Source organism: Chlorocebus sabaeus, chromosome 5 (genome assembly GCF_047675955.1).
Source record: "Chlorocebus sabaeus isolate Y175 chromosome 5, mChlSab1.0.hap1, whole genome shotgun sequence".
Classification (NCBI taxonomy): domain Eukaryota; kingdom Metazoa; phylum Chordata; class Mammalia; order Primates; family Cercopithecidae; genus Chlorocebus; species Chlorocebus sabaeus.
The window spans coordinates 48,892,199-48,910,128 of NC_132908.1; positions in this window are offsets into that span (position 1 = coordinate 48,892,199).

Below are 17,930 nucleotides of genomic sequence, written 5' to 3' on the forward strand. Positions count from 1 at the left end.
GATCTTAGAAGGATACCATCTATTTTCTCACCATTATGATGTTAGCTAATGTTTTTTTTATAGAATTCTTTATAAGTTGAGGAAGTTCCCCTTTATTCCTAGTTTACTGCGAGTTTTCTTGATGAATGAGTGTTGGATTTTGTCAAACTTTTTTCTGCAACTACTTATTTGATTTAACTGATTATATAATTTTTCTTCTTTGGCCTGTTGATGTGATAGATTATATTCATTGATTTTTGAATGTTGAACTAGACTTTTATACCTAGAATAAATCTCACTTGGCTATGTGCATAATTCTTTATATTGTTAAATGTGATTGGCTAGTATCTTATTGAAGATTTTTGCATCGATGTTTATGAGAGATATTGGTCTTTAGTTTCCTCTTTTCGTAATGTTTTTGTCTAGTTTTGGTATTATGTTATACTGTGTCATAGAACGAGTTAGGAAATATTCCTTCTATTTTCTGGAAGAAACTGTAAAAACATAGTAGCATTTCTTCCTTAACTGTTTGAATTCACTAGTGAGTACATGCAGGTCTGGTGCTATCTGTTTTGGAAAGTCATTAATTATTGATTCAATTTGGTTATAGATATGTGCCTATTTAGATAATCTATTTGTCCTTGTGTGAGATTTGGTTATGTCATTCATAAAGTTGGTTCATTTTCTCTAGGCTGTCAAATTTACATACAGAGTTATTCATAATCCTGGTATCTTTTTAAAGAGTAGATCTTTGACAAATATTTACATTTATTTTCTGGTTACTGGAATAGTGTGGATGCTTCCTTGATTTATCTTTGTTGAGCTAATTTTAACAACTCATCTTCTTAGGAAGTTATTATTTTGATCTATATTTTTAAATGTATTGACATAATGTTGCACGAAATATTTCTTCTAGCTCATCTAATCTCTTAACATTTATATTTCTAACTTCTGTTTTATTTTAAAAGTTGTAGTCCTCTTTCTTCTTGTCTCTTCTTTTAAATACTTTCAAGGAAGAGGGGGTAACTTTAATGCTCTGAAGAAGTTTTTGGTTATTAATTGCATTTTGTTTTCTAATTTATTAAATTCAGTTGTTATTATCATTAGTTATCTAATAATTTTACTTGGATTGTGTTGGTGTTATCTTTAGTTTCATAAGTTAAATATTTAACTTATTTAAATTTTTTTACATCTTTCTTGTTTAATAACCAAAATATCCACAATGAGGCTACATACTTTTGTAAATGATTGTAACCTTGGGTTTGAGTTGCTCTAAGGTTTGTATCTTTTAGAATTTCTTAAGATTTTCTTTATGGTAATATGATAAATATTGACAAATGTTTCCATAATAAAAAAGAACATGTATTTGCTATTTGCTATAGATTATACAGTTTTACAGATGTTTATTACATGTGCTGGTTAGTAGTTTCCATTTCTTACTTTGCTCTCTTCACTTTCACTACATTTAAAGATCTAATTCTCTTCACTTGCCAGAAACAACTTTTAGAGATTTTTTACTTCAGAAGTCTAAACCCAGAGGATCTAGACATATGACCAATCATATTAGATTTTCAAAGTTTGTCCTGGCTGCCTTTCTCAGATGGAAGAATGTGTGATTGTTCTGATGGCCATTGGCAGTTTCCTGTCAAGGGAACACAGACTGATTGTTTACTGTATAAACGAGTTGCTGGGACACACTGAATTTTCTGGGTTAGAATTTGATCTCCACACAACATAAACAGCAAAGCAGAAAAAAGGGAAAAATTATTTTCTTCTGTGTTTCCAAGGAATGAGATCTCAAAGGCTACAATGTAGCCATCCCATGAAACGGCCAATAAATACTCAACAGCCAACATCTCATCTAGATTCATTCTCTGTAATATCCTCATCAACCTACTACTCTGCAACCCACCATTATCTCTGGTCTGTCTCAAGGCCCAATTAATTCAGACCAGGGCCCGTGTAAGAACTTCCTAACTGATGGTTCTGCTTTCTATCTCTGTTCCTTCCTGTCATTTAACCGCAATAATCTATATTCCTAAAGCACTACTCTGAGAACAGCATTCCCTTAAAATCTCCCTACACGATGAAGCCAAAACTTCTTAGACACTAGATTTCTTTGATAATAGGACCAGCCCTCCTTCCCAGCCTTCTCAACCTACCCCTTTCCATTAACCCTCATGATCCCAGCCATAAACTCATGAACTGCATACCCATTTTTTACTTTCTCATCATGAAACATTGTTAAGCTGAAAATCTTTTGTTTCCTACATTAAAAATTGGGATACCTAAAGTCATGGTTCCATAAGTACCTTGTGATGTACTAGGCATTGTAGCAAATGTTCTACATGTATTATTTTCACTTAATCTTCACAACATTTCGATGAGATAGGCATTGTTATTGTCACTGGCCATTAAACACACAAGGGCATGGACACTTAGAGCAGCAAAGTCTGAATCCAATGCATATTGGGTTAAGCGTTATGCTGTACTCTTCCTTAATTACCCTGCCAGGACCAAGAGAATCCTTGCAACCTAGACTAATCACTCACATAAAGTGGGCACTCATTATATAGTGAATAAATGGTTGCATGACTAAGGAAATGTGAAAAGACATCTTAAAATGCTTTAGAAATGGTAAATTACTATGCAAATATTATATGTCATCCACAAAATCACTATTATTAAGCTGCTTTTATGATGAAAGTTGATACGTTTTTTCATTTATTTCTATGCCTTGTATTAATATTTGCAAAGTGAAAACATTGATCTAGGTTTTTGTCAATTGTTTTTCCTCCAAAGCCAAGCAGAAACTTCATCTTCCACCATGTGAACACCTCGTCCAATTGGCAAATATTGACAGTAAGAAAACATCATGTTGAAATTAGCCTTCTATTCTTGTATATTATTGAAAAATCAGAAGTACAAGACCAAAGGTTGCAGAGGAGCTGTGTGCGCACACCTGTGTGTGTGTGTGTGAGAGTGTGTGTGTGCGTTTGCCCAAGGTTTTCAAACATTTAGTTTTACTACATTTGCTCTTTCTGACCTGGTACAATCTCAGACTGCATACAAGCAGCAGATGTCAGTGTTGTGCAACTTTCAGGCTGACTGCTTGCAGAGGCAAGCTGTTCTTTGTCGCTTAGAGACAGAATCAACAGTCATTTGTACCCACAAACAAACACCCTTAGGTGCTAGGTAAATCGTAGACATCCCCCACAAAGAAACTGTAATTTGAGAAATTACACAACAACTTATCAAGATGTAGCTGTGATTCAAAGGTTGCAGAGGATGGGCACAGGATAAAGAGTGGAACCTATCGCATTTTGCTGGCCCAGAAGGAGATAGGGACACCCAGAAAGCACTGGTTTGGCTCCTTCTTCACAACTGTTGTGAGCCAGAGCAAAGGAAGGTCAGACTAAATCAGCCTTGTTTGATGAAAGAACAGTGCTTTTTATTTGCAAACCATGTGGTCAGATGGCCAAACTCCTAGTATGTCCTCAAAGCCCAACATAATCTGGTTCCTGACTGATTCTATAGCTTTCTTGGGAGTCACTCTGTCTCCTTTCTCTCCGCTGTAGTCACTGCATTCTTCCCAGCTCACAGGCTCTGCTTGTAATGCTGTTGCCACACGCCCCTGTCTCTCCTTTAGTGTCTACTCTTCAGATCTCAGCTGAAATGTCCCTTTATCCTGAAAAGTTAGGCTCTATACATCAGGTCTTTCTTTTATGGTCCCACAGTACCCTCCATAGACTTATCACAACTTTCAATTATATATGTGGTTGATTGTTTAATTAATATCTGCACCCAGCTCCAATAAAAGTGCCAATTCCATAAAGGTAGATAATGTGACTTTTTTGCCCATTACTGTTTCCCTAGTACCTAGCATGGTACACGGCATATGGAAGATTCTCAACACATAAATGTTAAGTTAAAAAAAAAAAAAGTTAAAAGGTGAATGAATGGATAAATAAGTAGATTGGTGAATGAACAAATATGTGAATTGATTCCATCTACTCTTCCTCTGAATAGACAACGATGTACCAGTGAGTGAATACAAGGTAGACTGGCTTAAGAAGAAGAGAGTATCCCAAATACCTGGAAATAGAGTGATCACTATCGTTCCAGGATTCTGAGAATGACTCAGCAGGTTGAGAGATTGACCTGCACAAATGGATTCTGACTTGGGCCTACCTTCTGGTGGCAGAGCTTGAGTTCTCCCCTGCAACAATGAATTTCTGTCTAGCACTTCTGAATGCAACCATCGCATACTGGTCTTGTATCAGTAAAGAAAGGGGATCAGGTTGCAAATATGTGAGGAATACAGGCCTTTCTTCAGAATAACGTATTTGGAATGTATCATGTGAAAGAGAAGAGCTTGTAGACAAAGAGAGAGATAAATGGGTTGAATTTTTTCTTTTACGGTATATACCCAAAGAGAAGAATCTGGCTATTTTTCTTTCTTCCACAAGATGGGGCAATCGGAATGAATTTAACTACAAAGGAGGACTCACCAGTAAATGTCTTTTCCATGTTAAACAGCACTATTCGGTCAACCAGAAAAATGGAGCTGGTTTTGAACTTGTTTATGCAACTGTATAGCATTTCCTGAAAACAGCAGGCCTGGGATAGACAACAGTTAGACTGGAGGGGAAACCCTAGGGCACATGTCCACTCCATATTGGAGTCAAAAGGGTGCTGCCCAGCTTCCAGAACCCCCAGCATTCCAGCCACAGGGAGTTGTAAGGGTCTCTCTGGCTCAGAAACAGGTGCTGCAAAATTGAGCAAATTTACCATGCAGAAATATTTCCTCACATTAGAAGGAAATTCTAGATGAGATATAATGATGTCTACTTTGAACTAAATTATTGTAATATAATCAATCTCGGTGTACAAATTCTAGTTCTTAATATCTTAGTCTTCTGCTTACAGTCTGCAAGATGATTTCATTCAGTGGAATATTCCACAATGCATTAAATCAGGCCCTACATAAAATAATTATGACACTAGAGTTTTATTATTCTACCTATGACCTATTTGCAAATAGGTCCGTGTCTCACAGAGTCCCACTGAATCACATTGTTCTGGAGAAAAGAATGCCTCTTCCTGAAGTTCTCTCACCTGTGACTCACCCTCTCATTGGCTCAGACGGGGTTAAGGGTCCATCCCTGAACCAATCTCAGCTGGGAAGATAGGCGTGGCTTATTGTCTTAACCCAATCAGAATCCCTATGCTGAAGCCAATTGCACTCAAACCCTCCTTGCTAAGAGTGGGAGAGCTGTGCATTATACAAAAAGAAAGCCAGGAGAAGGAAAAAATGGGGAGATCATAAAATATACCTATATTTTTTGGAGTTTAACAAATTATAAATCATCGTCTCTTTTAAATATATAAAAATTTATGAGAATCCTAGGCCAATCCTGGTTGATGCACAATTATTTTTAAAAAGCAATAAACCATTGTAAAATATTCTGAAGAAGGCCTTAGGCATTAGCTTTAGAAAACTTAAAAACTAAATTCATAGATATTATACAAGCTACACTTGGTGCCTAAAAAGCCGAGAATTGCTCAGTAACCCTGGAGAATTCAGACATTTAGAGCAGGCAAGTGTTAAGAGGTAGGAAAAAATACCAAGAACAAAAACATCCACTTAGGTTGAAAACTTGCTAGATCCTTTATATAAACACCTTCAAGAAGTACTATCCAATAAAACCTCCGAGGGCATTCTGTCTCCTCAACCACTAATTTTTTCAAGCCCCTCTGTCCTCATTACTACAAGCATTTGGAGTGATAGGACCTCCCTATCTCACAAGGTTTTGTGACAAGTAAAGGCAAGAATGTGCATAAAAGGCTTTGTTAATGTAAATGCTCACAAATGTAAGAATTATATTGCTGAGAATTTTATACATAGTTTTTAAGATGCTGTAGAAAAAAAAAAGACATATCTACCAAAAAACAGGTTCTACATTGACCTTAACAAATGACTGGATGTCAATTACATACAGCTCCCTTGCACCAACCTCCTATTTTCCCACTTCATCAATCTCAAATCTCTCAGATGTTCGCCTAATGCACTCCACATAGTACACTCTGAACTTCTTGCACAACCCAAATAGTATACATGGATCCATATGCCTGTTTTCAAGATTGGCTAATTGGCCTCAATTGCACAAGAAACTATTAAGAACTCTCTAATAAAAGTCGAAAATGTTGCCACACTTTGTTAAAGAGCTAAAAGTTCTGAAATGCAATGCCTGTCACCACTTTATGATAGAGCTGAATCTGAGAGAAAAAACTCTTACAAACCCTTATTGAAGGATAATTTTCTCAACAGACACAGTCTTAGGAACAGTTGGTACCGGGGACTCCAATGCCACCAAGATTCTCTCTTTTTCCCAACTCTGTTTCTCTGCTTGCTGGCTTCATTCTTTCCATGCAAACCAGCTTTCTCAACACAGTGAAAAACACGGCTGTCTAAGCTTCCATGGCTGTAAACTTCTGTCTCCTATTTCCAATTTGAAAAATTTTGGGAAGAGATTGGCCTACATTGGGTTGGATGTCCAACCCTTTGTCAATCAATCACGTCCAGGGTATAAGATCTGATCAATGCATTGTAACTGTAAACAAATATGTATAGTTGGGAATATAGGAGCTCCACCCCCCAAAAAAGGGCCTAGTTTTACAAAATAAAAGAATACTTTGTCCTGGTAGTGGTTGTCCTGGGTAGGCAAAAGATTAGTGTCCACACAAAAAGGCAGAGTTAGTAAAGACATGAGTCTGCCCTTGTAAAACAGGACCAGTCAAAAATTTCCCCAGGTCTGAGATTTGTTTACTCTATAATAAGAAGAAAACACCTGCCTATTTCACCAAACTGTGGCAACAATCGTCTGAAACGTGTGTGCATTGTAACTTCAAAAATATTACAACATTTGAAGGTATGAATGTGGCTATTACTATCTATATAGGTAACTAAATTTCCCATTTTTCACACTGATGCCTGGAGTCAGACTGACACAGCAAGTAGTTTGAACAAATTGAAGCTCATCTAACATTACAGGCTGTGAGTACACTCCTTCTCAAGCCATATTGCCGTCCAGCTGTGTGTGGTTATTATGCCAAGTTCATCAAGAGATATTTGAGCTTCTCAGGGAGCAGGAGTAGGGGAAGACAGAATGAGACTCAGATGGAAGGAAATAACTCAACCAAAAAAACTCTGGTTAGTTTACTTCCTAGAGAACTTCCTTCTACTTTCCAAACTCTTAGTCACTGTTCTATCTTCCAGACAATTATCAGCTAATTAATTTTCATGTGGACAAAGATCACTGTTTAATAGGTCAGCAGTGTATCACCTTGAAGTGAAAATCAGCAAAGGAAAGAAGGGTAAATGATAAAAGTCATCAATAGTATGATGTCCGTCCTAAATCAACACTGGGAATAGGGATTCAGTCACTGGGCACCAACTTCACTGCTAATGAATGATGAGTGACTGACTATAGTACCTAAGGCTTGTTATTTCTGTGCTACCTTTCTCTTTACATAATATCAAAGGGAAAGTCCCCAAATAATAATAATACATACCACTTATATTGCACACTATAATTTCCTAGGCATGTTGCCATATGCCATTTATCTAAAATGGTGCACTTACAGTCTATTAGAAACATCACTGAACTTGTGAGCCTTAAGTACTTACCATTTAACCAATTTGGTGGCCTTGGGAAAAGTCTTGACTTCCATTTCTTCATTTGTAAATTGGGGATAATAGTATATTTTTCAACATGTTAGCATGAGGTTTGAATGCAATGATTTATAAGTTCTCTGTAAAGTGTGACATAAACATGAATAATTTTTCATAAGGACCTAGTGAAAATCTCAGCAAAGGATGCAATGAAAATAAATCCTATGTTTGAACTTAATAAAACTTGGGTTCAAACAATGCCAAGGGCTTTACCCAAAGTCACCCACAGGTAGCTGAAAGGTACAAGGCTTCCAGTTCCAAGCCCTCTTTCCTATACTGCCTCACTGATGATCCACCAGGGGTGGACATCAATATCTTTTTTCTGAAAATATATCCTTTATTTTATTATGTAAGCTAGGGAAAGAAAATGTAACTGAAGACATAGAATGACGTAGAATGAATCATCCAGCAATTAGTTACCCTGCATAATGCCTCTGATAATACATAGAACAATGGCTGTACTTCTTCAGCACATAATCTGTGTCAAGCACCAGACTCAGCAGTTTACATGCACTACATAATTTAATCCTCAGAATTATCCTATGAGTTAGGTGTGATTAGTGTCCCCATCTTGCAGATGAGGAAGGTGAGGCACATGGGAATTAAGTATCCTGCCCCAAATCACTTGGCGAATGGCAGAGTGAGTATTCAACACAGACAAATTAGCTTCTGTGTCTGTAATCCTAACCATTATGCTAGGCCATCTCCCAAGGACACCAAGCCTAGTGCACCATCTGATTCTACCTTTTAAAAACTCAAACAAGAGAAAGATGGATTTTATCTAGAGTTTTGAGCTGTATCTCACGTATTTCCAGAGATTTTCTGACCAGTTTCTGGCTTCATACTGCCCAGCATTGATCTGAAATATCCATCTTACCAACATTGATCTCAGGGGTTTAAAATCATTTTGAAGGCTACAAAGCGAAGCACGTGTCCTTCTGAGCAGCCCCACCTCCTGTCTCACTTTGTCAGTTTTAGCAAATGTGTGTTCAGGCACAGTCAAAGGCCCCGAGCAGAGACTTGCCAGGCTCAGCGCCATCCTTACCTTTCCCACGTGGGAAGAATGCTTCTCTAGAAACAAGGTTGGTCTCGGAAGTGGACTGTTCCCCAAATGGCAGGAGAGAGCAGCATAAGGGAGTCACACTGAAAGTGATCTTAAATTACGCAAATTCAGCGAATACAGAAAGAGAAAGAAAATTTAAATCAATGATACTAGACCGTGCTATACATTAGAATCACCTGACAAAACTTAAAACTAACTACCAAAACTTGGCCCACTCTGGAACAGCTAAACCAGAATGCTTGAGGACAGGACCTTGCTTTAAAATCTGCAGGCATTTTCTACACTTGGCCAGTGAACTTGAGATAGAAACAACTCTCCCTTTGGTCTCAGTTCCCAGGGGCCTTTCACAGTATGACCATCTCGCTGCACTGAGTGTAATTCATAATACAGTATAAAATTGTATTTAGCATATAAAATTATTATGTGCTAAACATTACTGAATATATTACACATTTATAAATACATTTAGGTATATTTAGTTGTTTTTTTTTTCACCAAGACGTCAGCAGTACAGGTTTAAACTCAGAAGAGACAATAGGCTTTGCTACCGTATCAAGTTAGCTGAAGGATAAATAGAGGAAATGTACGTATCACACCATCTTAAACAAAGTGGGAGGTTAGGCAGCCACCTAAATACGCATCTTTTTTTGTCCCCTCATCTATTCAGGACAAGTATAGCTACTGCACGTGAGTACCAATGTGAGTTCACCATCTTTATATGGAGAACCTGCAGCCTCAGTTTGCTGCCAGTCTTTAGACTTTCTGGTCTCATGAGTCATCCCCAAACTCATTGTTGTTCCTTTCCAGGAATAGTCTCACAGATGGGAGTTAAAGAGCACACAGGTAGACATACCAACTCTGTAGGTTCAAAGAGCTGGTACTGTAAGAAGACCTGGTAGCTCTTGACTCAGTTCTATCTCTATCTCTATTTTTATCTGTCTCTATCTCTATCTATCTCTAAATCTAACTATCACCTATCTATCTCTATCATTTATCTATCTATGAAGAGAGATACTACCAAGCAAGTAGACTGTGAATACCTCTGTATTTGCAATATTTTGGAGAGTACTAGTTGCTGTGAAACCTAATCTCTAAGGGAGTTGCAATTTCACAATTAAAATTAAAAATTTAGTTCTACCAATTGGTTCTACTGAGATTCAATCAGTAAATTTAGCCTTCAGCCTGGCCGACGAGAGGTTCCGATTTAATTGGGCAAGAGCAAGATAATTTAGAGATGCATGAAGCACTATAATGCTTCTCTGGGGAGCACATGCAATTGCTTACTTCTTTGTGCCCATTACACAGAGGCACTGGGAAAAGACCAGGAAGAGCTGTAAGAGAAAAGGTGGCACTGCCGTGGATTAAGCACTCCCAGCACTGACCGGACTAGGGGCTTTGCTGGCCACGTCATTGAGGAGCAAGACCTACACCTGGGCTCCTGAAGCTTCCTGGCCAGGCCAATCAACAGATTCCTAAGACTCCTGCCCTGGGTTTTGAAGGCCATAAGCAGCCCCAGGTTCTTATTTGTCAAAGAGCACACATAAGGATCTCAGTCCTTCACGCTTGGTGGTTACTGTGGCTGCGTGTCTCGAAGATGGTCCCTGCTCGCTGCTGGGCAAGAGGCCCTTCCTAAACATCAGTTGTCAACATGAAACCAGTTTTGTTATGGGCAAGATGGTGTTTCCTTCTCCCAGTACCAGCACTTTGCTAAACCATATGTCCACAGGCCACACAAGTCTCATTTATTTATTTGTTTATTTTTCCAGAAATGAACTCAACGGGTCTGCTGAGACTCAAAGGCCAAAAAAAAAAAAAAAAAAAAAGTATAAAAGCTATCGAGTACAAATAGTCCTGTTTTAAAAGCAGGGGGTGGGGCCCCGCCTGGAGAACAAAGCCCTACTTTGAAGACTTAGCGATTCTAATTTGGAGCCATTTCCCACTCCCAATTCCAAATCTGCATCATTAAACCATGAAAGAGTGAAGAGTAATAATTGTGAGCACGCTGAGTATTTCTTAATGATTTTCTGTCTTATACCCAAAGCAAATAAGCCAAATGCTTACTCAAAGCCTGGGGGGGGGAGTAGGGTAGGACTTGGTTTTGCAATTTCTTTTTTTTTTTTTCTATAGTCTTTCTTCTTCCACCGAAAGTGTCTATAAAATTTTTAAAGGAAAGTAGGTTGCTAAAATGTACTTAATTTGCCATGATAGATTGAGTCCATGCTTCAGTGACTGTAATTGAATCTGTGACCTATTTCTTTAGTAAAGTAGAAATAGTCTCTGGGGTTTTTGTCACTACCATCTTTTAATGAAATTCAAAAAGACTGTCAAAATGTCTACACTTTTTCTTCTGGTTGTTAATGTTATTACTTTACAATTTGTTACTTTTTAATTAATCTTAATAAATGTGTACACACTCTACCTGGCCATTGGAAATGCTAGACATTGATTCTTCAATCCCTTAAAGCCAAGCAAAATTAACAGGACAGAAAGGGCACAGCAGCCAGGAAAGGTCTTCATATATATTTGGTTGCACTTTTAAAAAATATTTTGAGGCATCAATTTAAGGATCTGCCCCCAAGAAGAGGGGGTTGTGGAGAGTCAACAGCAAAAGGCTGAGGGGCTCTGCCCATGGCTGTCCTCTTGGTGCCACCACTAACTCCTCCCACTTTGCTTAAGGGCTGCAAATGTGGTAAGCCGACAGCCTGGGGGAGCAATATTTTATTGACAAAATGTAAGAGAAAATATGTTCGGTTGCTTTTAAGCAGTGGTGTAGGAGGGTGTTACAGAACCAGATGGTCTAAGTTAGTCTTTCATTTGCCAGGATGATGGGAAAGCACTGCCTTGCTCTGCAACTGAAATGGTGGTGGCCACTTTGCCAATGGACAGTTGGCTGTGGTTTCCAGGGACAGTTGTTCCTCCAGATGCGAAGTGCCCAAGGCTCTGAGTGAGTTCTGAAATTCATCTGCTACAGTGTCTGGGGTGGGAGTGCGGAGAATGCCTTCAGGTATTTGCCGTGATGGTGTTAAAAGGGAAGTTTTGCAGCAGTTCTCAAAAGTGGCCCAGATCACAGCATTACTTAAACTACTGAATCTGAAATCTGGGCATGGGGCCCAGCAATAGTTCTGTTGATCACTCTATTGTGAACCATTAGGCTAGAGAAAGGAGTTAAGGTGGCTGGAGGCTGGAGGTGCGGGTAATGGATGGAAGATGAGTCACATTGGAGTGAGATTGTGAACTATCAGGAGTGCTCATGTTACCTAACTATACTCAGGGTTTTTCTATGTCTTTTCCTGTGATATTCCTTTGGCTAGAAAGCATCATCTCCCACTTCCTGTTTACCTCTTCCCTATCTCTATTTTTCAAAGTCTTAGCCATTTTCCAATGACATTTGGAGTATCTCTTACCCTATCATCTTTTCTGACTACTTCAAGAGCATTTGGTCTGTCTTCTCACTGAAATCCCAAGGCTGTGACTTTTCTTGCAGCACCTAGATTTAGCTTTATTTCTCTAGAGAACAAATCTTTTGAGGACAGGTGGTCTGCCTGGTCATTAGTGGATGCTTGTAATGCCTATTATGATGCTAGCAACACAGGAGATGTTAAAATGACTTTTGAAACATAGAGATTTTGATTCAGTTGAATATGTAGACAACCACCAGCTAATCTCTATTGGCTTGGTAAGTATTCCAGTTCTCCCCTTTGTCTGGTAATCAAAGTAGACCTCCGCTCATGAACCAATGAATGGATCACATGGTCAGAAGGTTCTAGAAACACAATGGTTCAGTTTGACACACACTTTCTGAGTAGGCTGCCAAGTCTGATGCTAAGTGCTTGGAGATAAACAAAATACAGTCCTTGTCTTTGTAAAGCACACATTTTTAATGGGAAAAGAACACATAATCAGATCATTTCAATGTACTATGATAAGCAGAGAGCTATGCACAAAGATTGATGTGAGCAAAAAGCACAAACTCCCTCAGTTCCCACTCTGAAGTTACAAAGAAAGGTTTGTCAGAAAAAAAATGTGTGTGTTAAATCTTGAAGAAAAGATTTCATGGAAAAGAGTACAGAAGGAAGCTCTAATAAAAAGAACAGCACAAAGGCATGGAGGTGTAAACAGTGTCTTGGTAAGAGGGGGAGGGCCTCATGAATGGTAAGTACTCTGGCATTGGTAGACCATAAATTTGTAGTTGGTGATTGGCAGAAGGCTATGTCGCAGAGCAGGGAACCAGTCACAGAGGGTTTTGTAGTCCATGCTAGGAAATTTGGAATTTGTTCTGGAAGACTTAGAGAATAACAGAAGTAGTGGTTAGATTTGCATTGTAAATAGATCATTCTGGCTCCAATGGGAGGAGGGGTTCAAGGGGATGAGGCTGGATGGTGATGAGAGAGGACAAGATGAGCCCTGGGCATTTGCAGATTTCCCTGGGGAGACAAAGTAGGATTCACTCTCAAATGAAGTACAACAATGAGTTATTTCTTATTAGGAGGAAAACCTAAGCAGAGTACAAGTCTGAGTGAGACACGGCAGGCCTTACTCCTGGTAAATGCAGGGATAGCCAGGCTGGTTTGGATACGAATAAGCTCATCTTGTATGAGTGGCCACTCTGCCCCACCTCATTTGATTAATAAGAATTTCCAGCCTGTAGATTTGAACCTAACAGACCATGATGACTTGAACAGGCATTCATCAATCACTATATCTCCCCAAACCTCCAGACAGACTGACTTGGAGTCATAACTATTCCCTCTTTCATTCTTGCCATCTACACATTTATAATTTCGTAGTATGTTTCACTTGATCAGCCAAATAGTCATTTTTTACATACTTTCCTATAGCAAATACTGGAAAGAAAAAGAGGTGTTTACACCTGTCTATTCTTCATGCAGATATTTAAACTACATGCAATAATAATCACAGCATTGGTATTGCTGCTGAGTAATTTAAAGTCCCAAAGGGCAGTTTGTTCCCATAATCGGGCCACTGAGGTCCCAGGTGTGTAGAGAGAGAAAAGAAGAATCCTGAAGAATCTCATCACTCAATGGAAAATTAACATTTAAAATGTTTCTTATAGGATTTTTTGTTGTGGAAAATACTCATCACCAGCATTGTCCTAATGATTCATGATCAGTGGGATCATAATTTGTGAGTGCTGGTGTCATCTGCAGGAACACAGGCTCAACATCTTGTTCAAGGGTACCAGTTGGTAAGCTCCAGAATTTAAACCTAAGACATGGATTCTACTACCTTATTCTACTCTTCATGTCACACTGGAGCAGAATAACTTGACTCAGGATGGTCGGAGGAAGAGAGGTGGAAGAAGGCAGAGGAAACAGTGAAGATGGAAGACTTTGTTTTGGGCTTTTTCAGAATCTCTACTCTCAAGTGGTCCATTTTCTTGGACTACTATCCAGAGATAAGATGAGAATAAAGAGACAAAAAAAAATGACTTCATATTTAATCAGTGTGAAACCCCACTACTTATTCAAATTCTAGTTTAGCTTCAAGACCTAGCACAGACTTGTAAACCTTCTTTCACTATTAGAGCTTTCAATCACTTACTTTTTCTTAGAACCTATGGAAAGAGATGGCAGACAACCCAGCATTTAATGACATCCTGCCACTTGATGTTTACTGTTAACTGTGCTTCATCAACAATGCTAAAATGTCTGCTATACAGAAAAATAAATCCACCAGAGTGGCTGAGTCTTCCAGATAACTGATGGTTTTCTTTCTTAAGCCCAAGCATTTTTAAAATAGTAAATATTTTGGCAAGAAGCACATCTATGGTGTATCTTATACATCTCTGTCTTCTTAAACACAGTATGTTAAGCACGTTTTCACCATCCATTATTGCACTGTGCCTTATTATTGGTACCCTTGTACTTAATGCCCTCATAGTCTGAAGCATATTGTCTTTTATCTGTTTTTCAAATTTCTCCTCGTATTGCTGAGGCTTTCAGCCATTACTGTGCCTCCAACGGGAATCTTCACTCTGATGCAATCTCAGCTTACTGCAACCTCTGCCTCTTGTATTCAAGTGATTGTCCTGCCTCAGCCTCCTGAACAGCTAATATTACAGGTGCATGCCACCATGCCGGGCTAATTTTGTATTTTTAGTAGAAATGGGGTTTCACCATGTTGGCCAGGCTGGTCTCAAACTCCTAAGCCCAAGTGATCCACCTTCCTAAGCCTTCCAAAGTTCTGAAATTACAAGTGTGAGCCTCCATGCCCAGCCTCTAATGGGAACTTTCTATCATCTTCCAACTCACTGTTCCTAAAGCATCATGAACTGGGAAATCAGAAAATCAAGATTGTTAAACACATGGGCAAAGTATGAGTAAATAGGTCTCCAGTCAGGGCCAGAGGAACAATTCCATTATTTGGAATGATGAAAGGTTTGATCAAAGATTCATGTCTCTTGACTATTTTTAGTTGGAGAAATTTCCTAAATAGCTGAGTTCTGAAAAGGGGAAATGTTTCTGGAGATAAAATTCATCAGGTAATGTTTTTACAGTATCCAACTCAGTGCCAAGGGCACGGCAGACTCTGTACAAGGGCACAGCAGACACTGAATAAGTTACTTGGTGACTACAGTGTCCTCAACTGCAAAAAGTGTGCAATAATGACCAATAGAGTCTTTGTGTTACCTGCTATTTTGATTGCCCTCAAGATTTCAGGCAGTGATAAAAATGAACACAACATCATTTTGATATGGTATCTTTGTAAGCAAAATTAAATTCTCTTTGGAACATGAGTACATGTAAGCAAAATGATGTTGTCCAACTAACTTTTAATAAATAGTGCTGCAACATCCAAAGACACAACGGATTGAGTAACCTCTAAATCAACTGCCCTTACAAATGAAGATGGTCATTGTTAAAAAAAAATCTGAATGAATGCGCATAATATACTTAAGATAGGTTCTGGTTAATGTAAAGAACACCTGAGGAAAAGAACGAAACTGAAAAAAGAAAATGGCATCCAAACTTTTCTTCAGACAAACAACCTCCGTATCAGTTTTCAGGATTCGTCATACTGTTTTATTTCAACTCTTTATGGAGAGGATATAGGGGAAATGTCAAGAAATGGCTCCAAAAAAGGAAAATGTATGAGAGAATAATTTTTCTTGTTCTGTTTTAGCTTATTACATCATTGTATCAAACGTAGGGTATCAGTGAGTTTTGGAAATGATGCCACCTCGACAGACCAGTACAGTGATGATGATGGAGATTTCTGGCTCCTGTAGTCTTTGCCCACCATCTTCTGAACCTGCTTTTTAGCATTTTAGAAGAATTGAGAGGAGCTCTAGAAACTACAGGTCTGACCATTCAAAGGCTATCATCTGGGAAGTCTTAATGACTACATGGTTAGACTATCATATTTTTGCCCCAAGGTACTAATTGAGTCTCAAAGGTAGCATTCAGCATCCTTTCCTACTGAGATCTCATTATGCACGTGTAATGTGAGTAAACAATGAGATTCTATTAAATTGCTTTCCTCCCTTTAAATTAGCCTTAATACAGAAAGGGAGGAGACAGGGTGCTTATTCTTACAGAGATCAAGTAATTAATTTTGTAGGTTCTATGAAATATTGAAGGAAATCATGCAAATGAATTTGCAAACAATTAGAACAGGAACTACTCAAATATGTGTATTTATGAAAAAAGATATAAAGTGAATACAGATCAGTTCATTAGTCTCATGGAGTTTCTTCATCTTGGTAAGAGTGTTGTATATGTGACTAAAGTGCTAAATAAAATCTTAGATAGATGTTTATTAATTGCTAGATGTTGACTTTTACTTTTAAAATCATTTTCAGAAATTCTAACATTGTGTTTGGTTACCATTTTAGTCCAATCTCATACCTGGAAGAATTTGTGTTCATAACCATAATAACTCCTCCTTTATTTATATAGAATTTCAGGGTTTTCAGCTTACTTCACAATCGAGGAACATTACAAGCACCTCAGTTAGAAATGCTATATTTTTGCAAAGCAAAACTTGAAACAAAAACATTTTGTGGTTAAACATTCATTAACTAGAAAATGTAACCCACACAAAAAGCACAAACCCAGAGCATGTCAGATAATCAAGGTTTAATCAAGGTTTATTGTGGTATCTATTATTTAAAACTAGAAGCTAAATACATAAGGGCCTCTCTCTGGTTTTGTGCTTCAAATATTTATACACATGCTTCCAAATGCTCTAGCATTAGCATTAGGGAAATATAATTTACAGGAGGAAATATCTACATATTGCTCCTGTCAACTTCTGGGTATTTTCCCCACAATCATTTGAAATCACTTGAAATTAGTCTTGTCAGCATCCAACCTTGACCCTAGGACAGGGTTTCTCCTCAGCACTATGGGCATTGTGGACTGGATAATTCTTTGTTGTGGCAGTGGCTGTCCTGGGCATTGTAGGATGTTTAGCAGCACCTTTAGCCTCTACCCATTAGAAGTCACTAGCATTTCTATAGGTGCCAATAGCATGTCTCTAGCCATTGCCAGATGACCCTGGAAGAACAAAAATTTCTGACACAAAATAATGACTAAAGACATGACATTAGAGATTTTTGGCACAATAAGGAGAGCTCCAACATGTACAGGGACTGGTAGCTTATGGCGTGGGGAGGGATGACAGAAAAAGAAATTAAAATACATGATTAGGAGATTGCTGAATTAAAGGAAAGAAACACTTAATTGAGAATAGAAAGGCCTGTTCACATCCTGAAGAAACATCAAGATGTAGTTTGGTAATAAACTTTAAGGATTAAAAAAAACAAAAAGCAAAAAACAAAGATACAAAGGAGAAAAAAATTCTGCCTCAGACTTAACCAAGTAAATGCTATAAGATTATCAAAAAAAAGGTTCTGTCATTTGGGTGAGTTACCAAAATGAGGCATTCTTCTTTGCTTAAGAGGTGAGGCCCATGACACAGGGGGAGCCTCTACTTTGTTAGATCGCTGCTCAAGTTCTGGACCACAAACTTGGGCATTGGCAGTTGTTTACTATTCCTAGTGGATACCTGCAGTGGATTCACTTATTAGAGGTGGTTTGAATGCCTATTATTTCCCAAGAGCAAGTCAATTACCCCACTCTCTTATCAACAATGCTTTTACATATGGCCAGAAGTGTCCATTTTTATCTT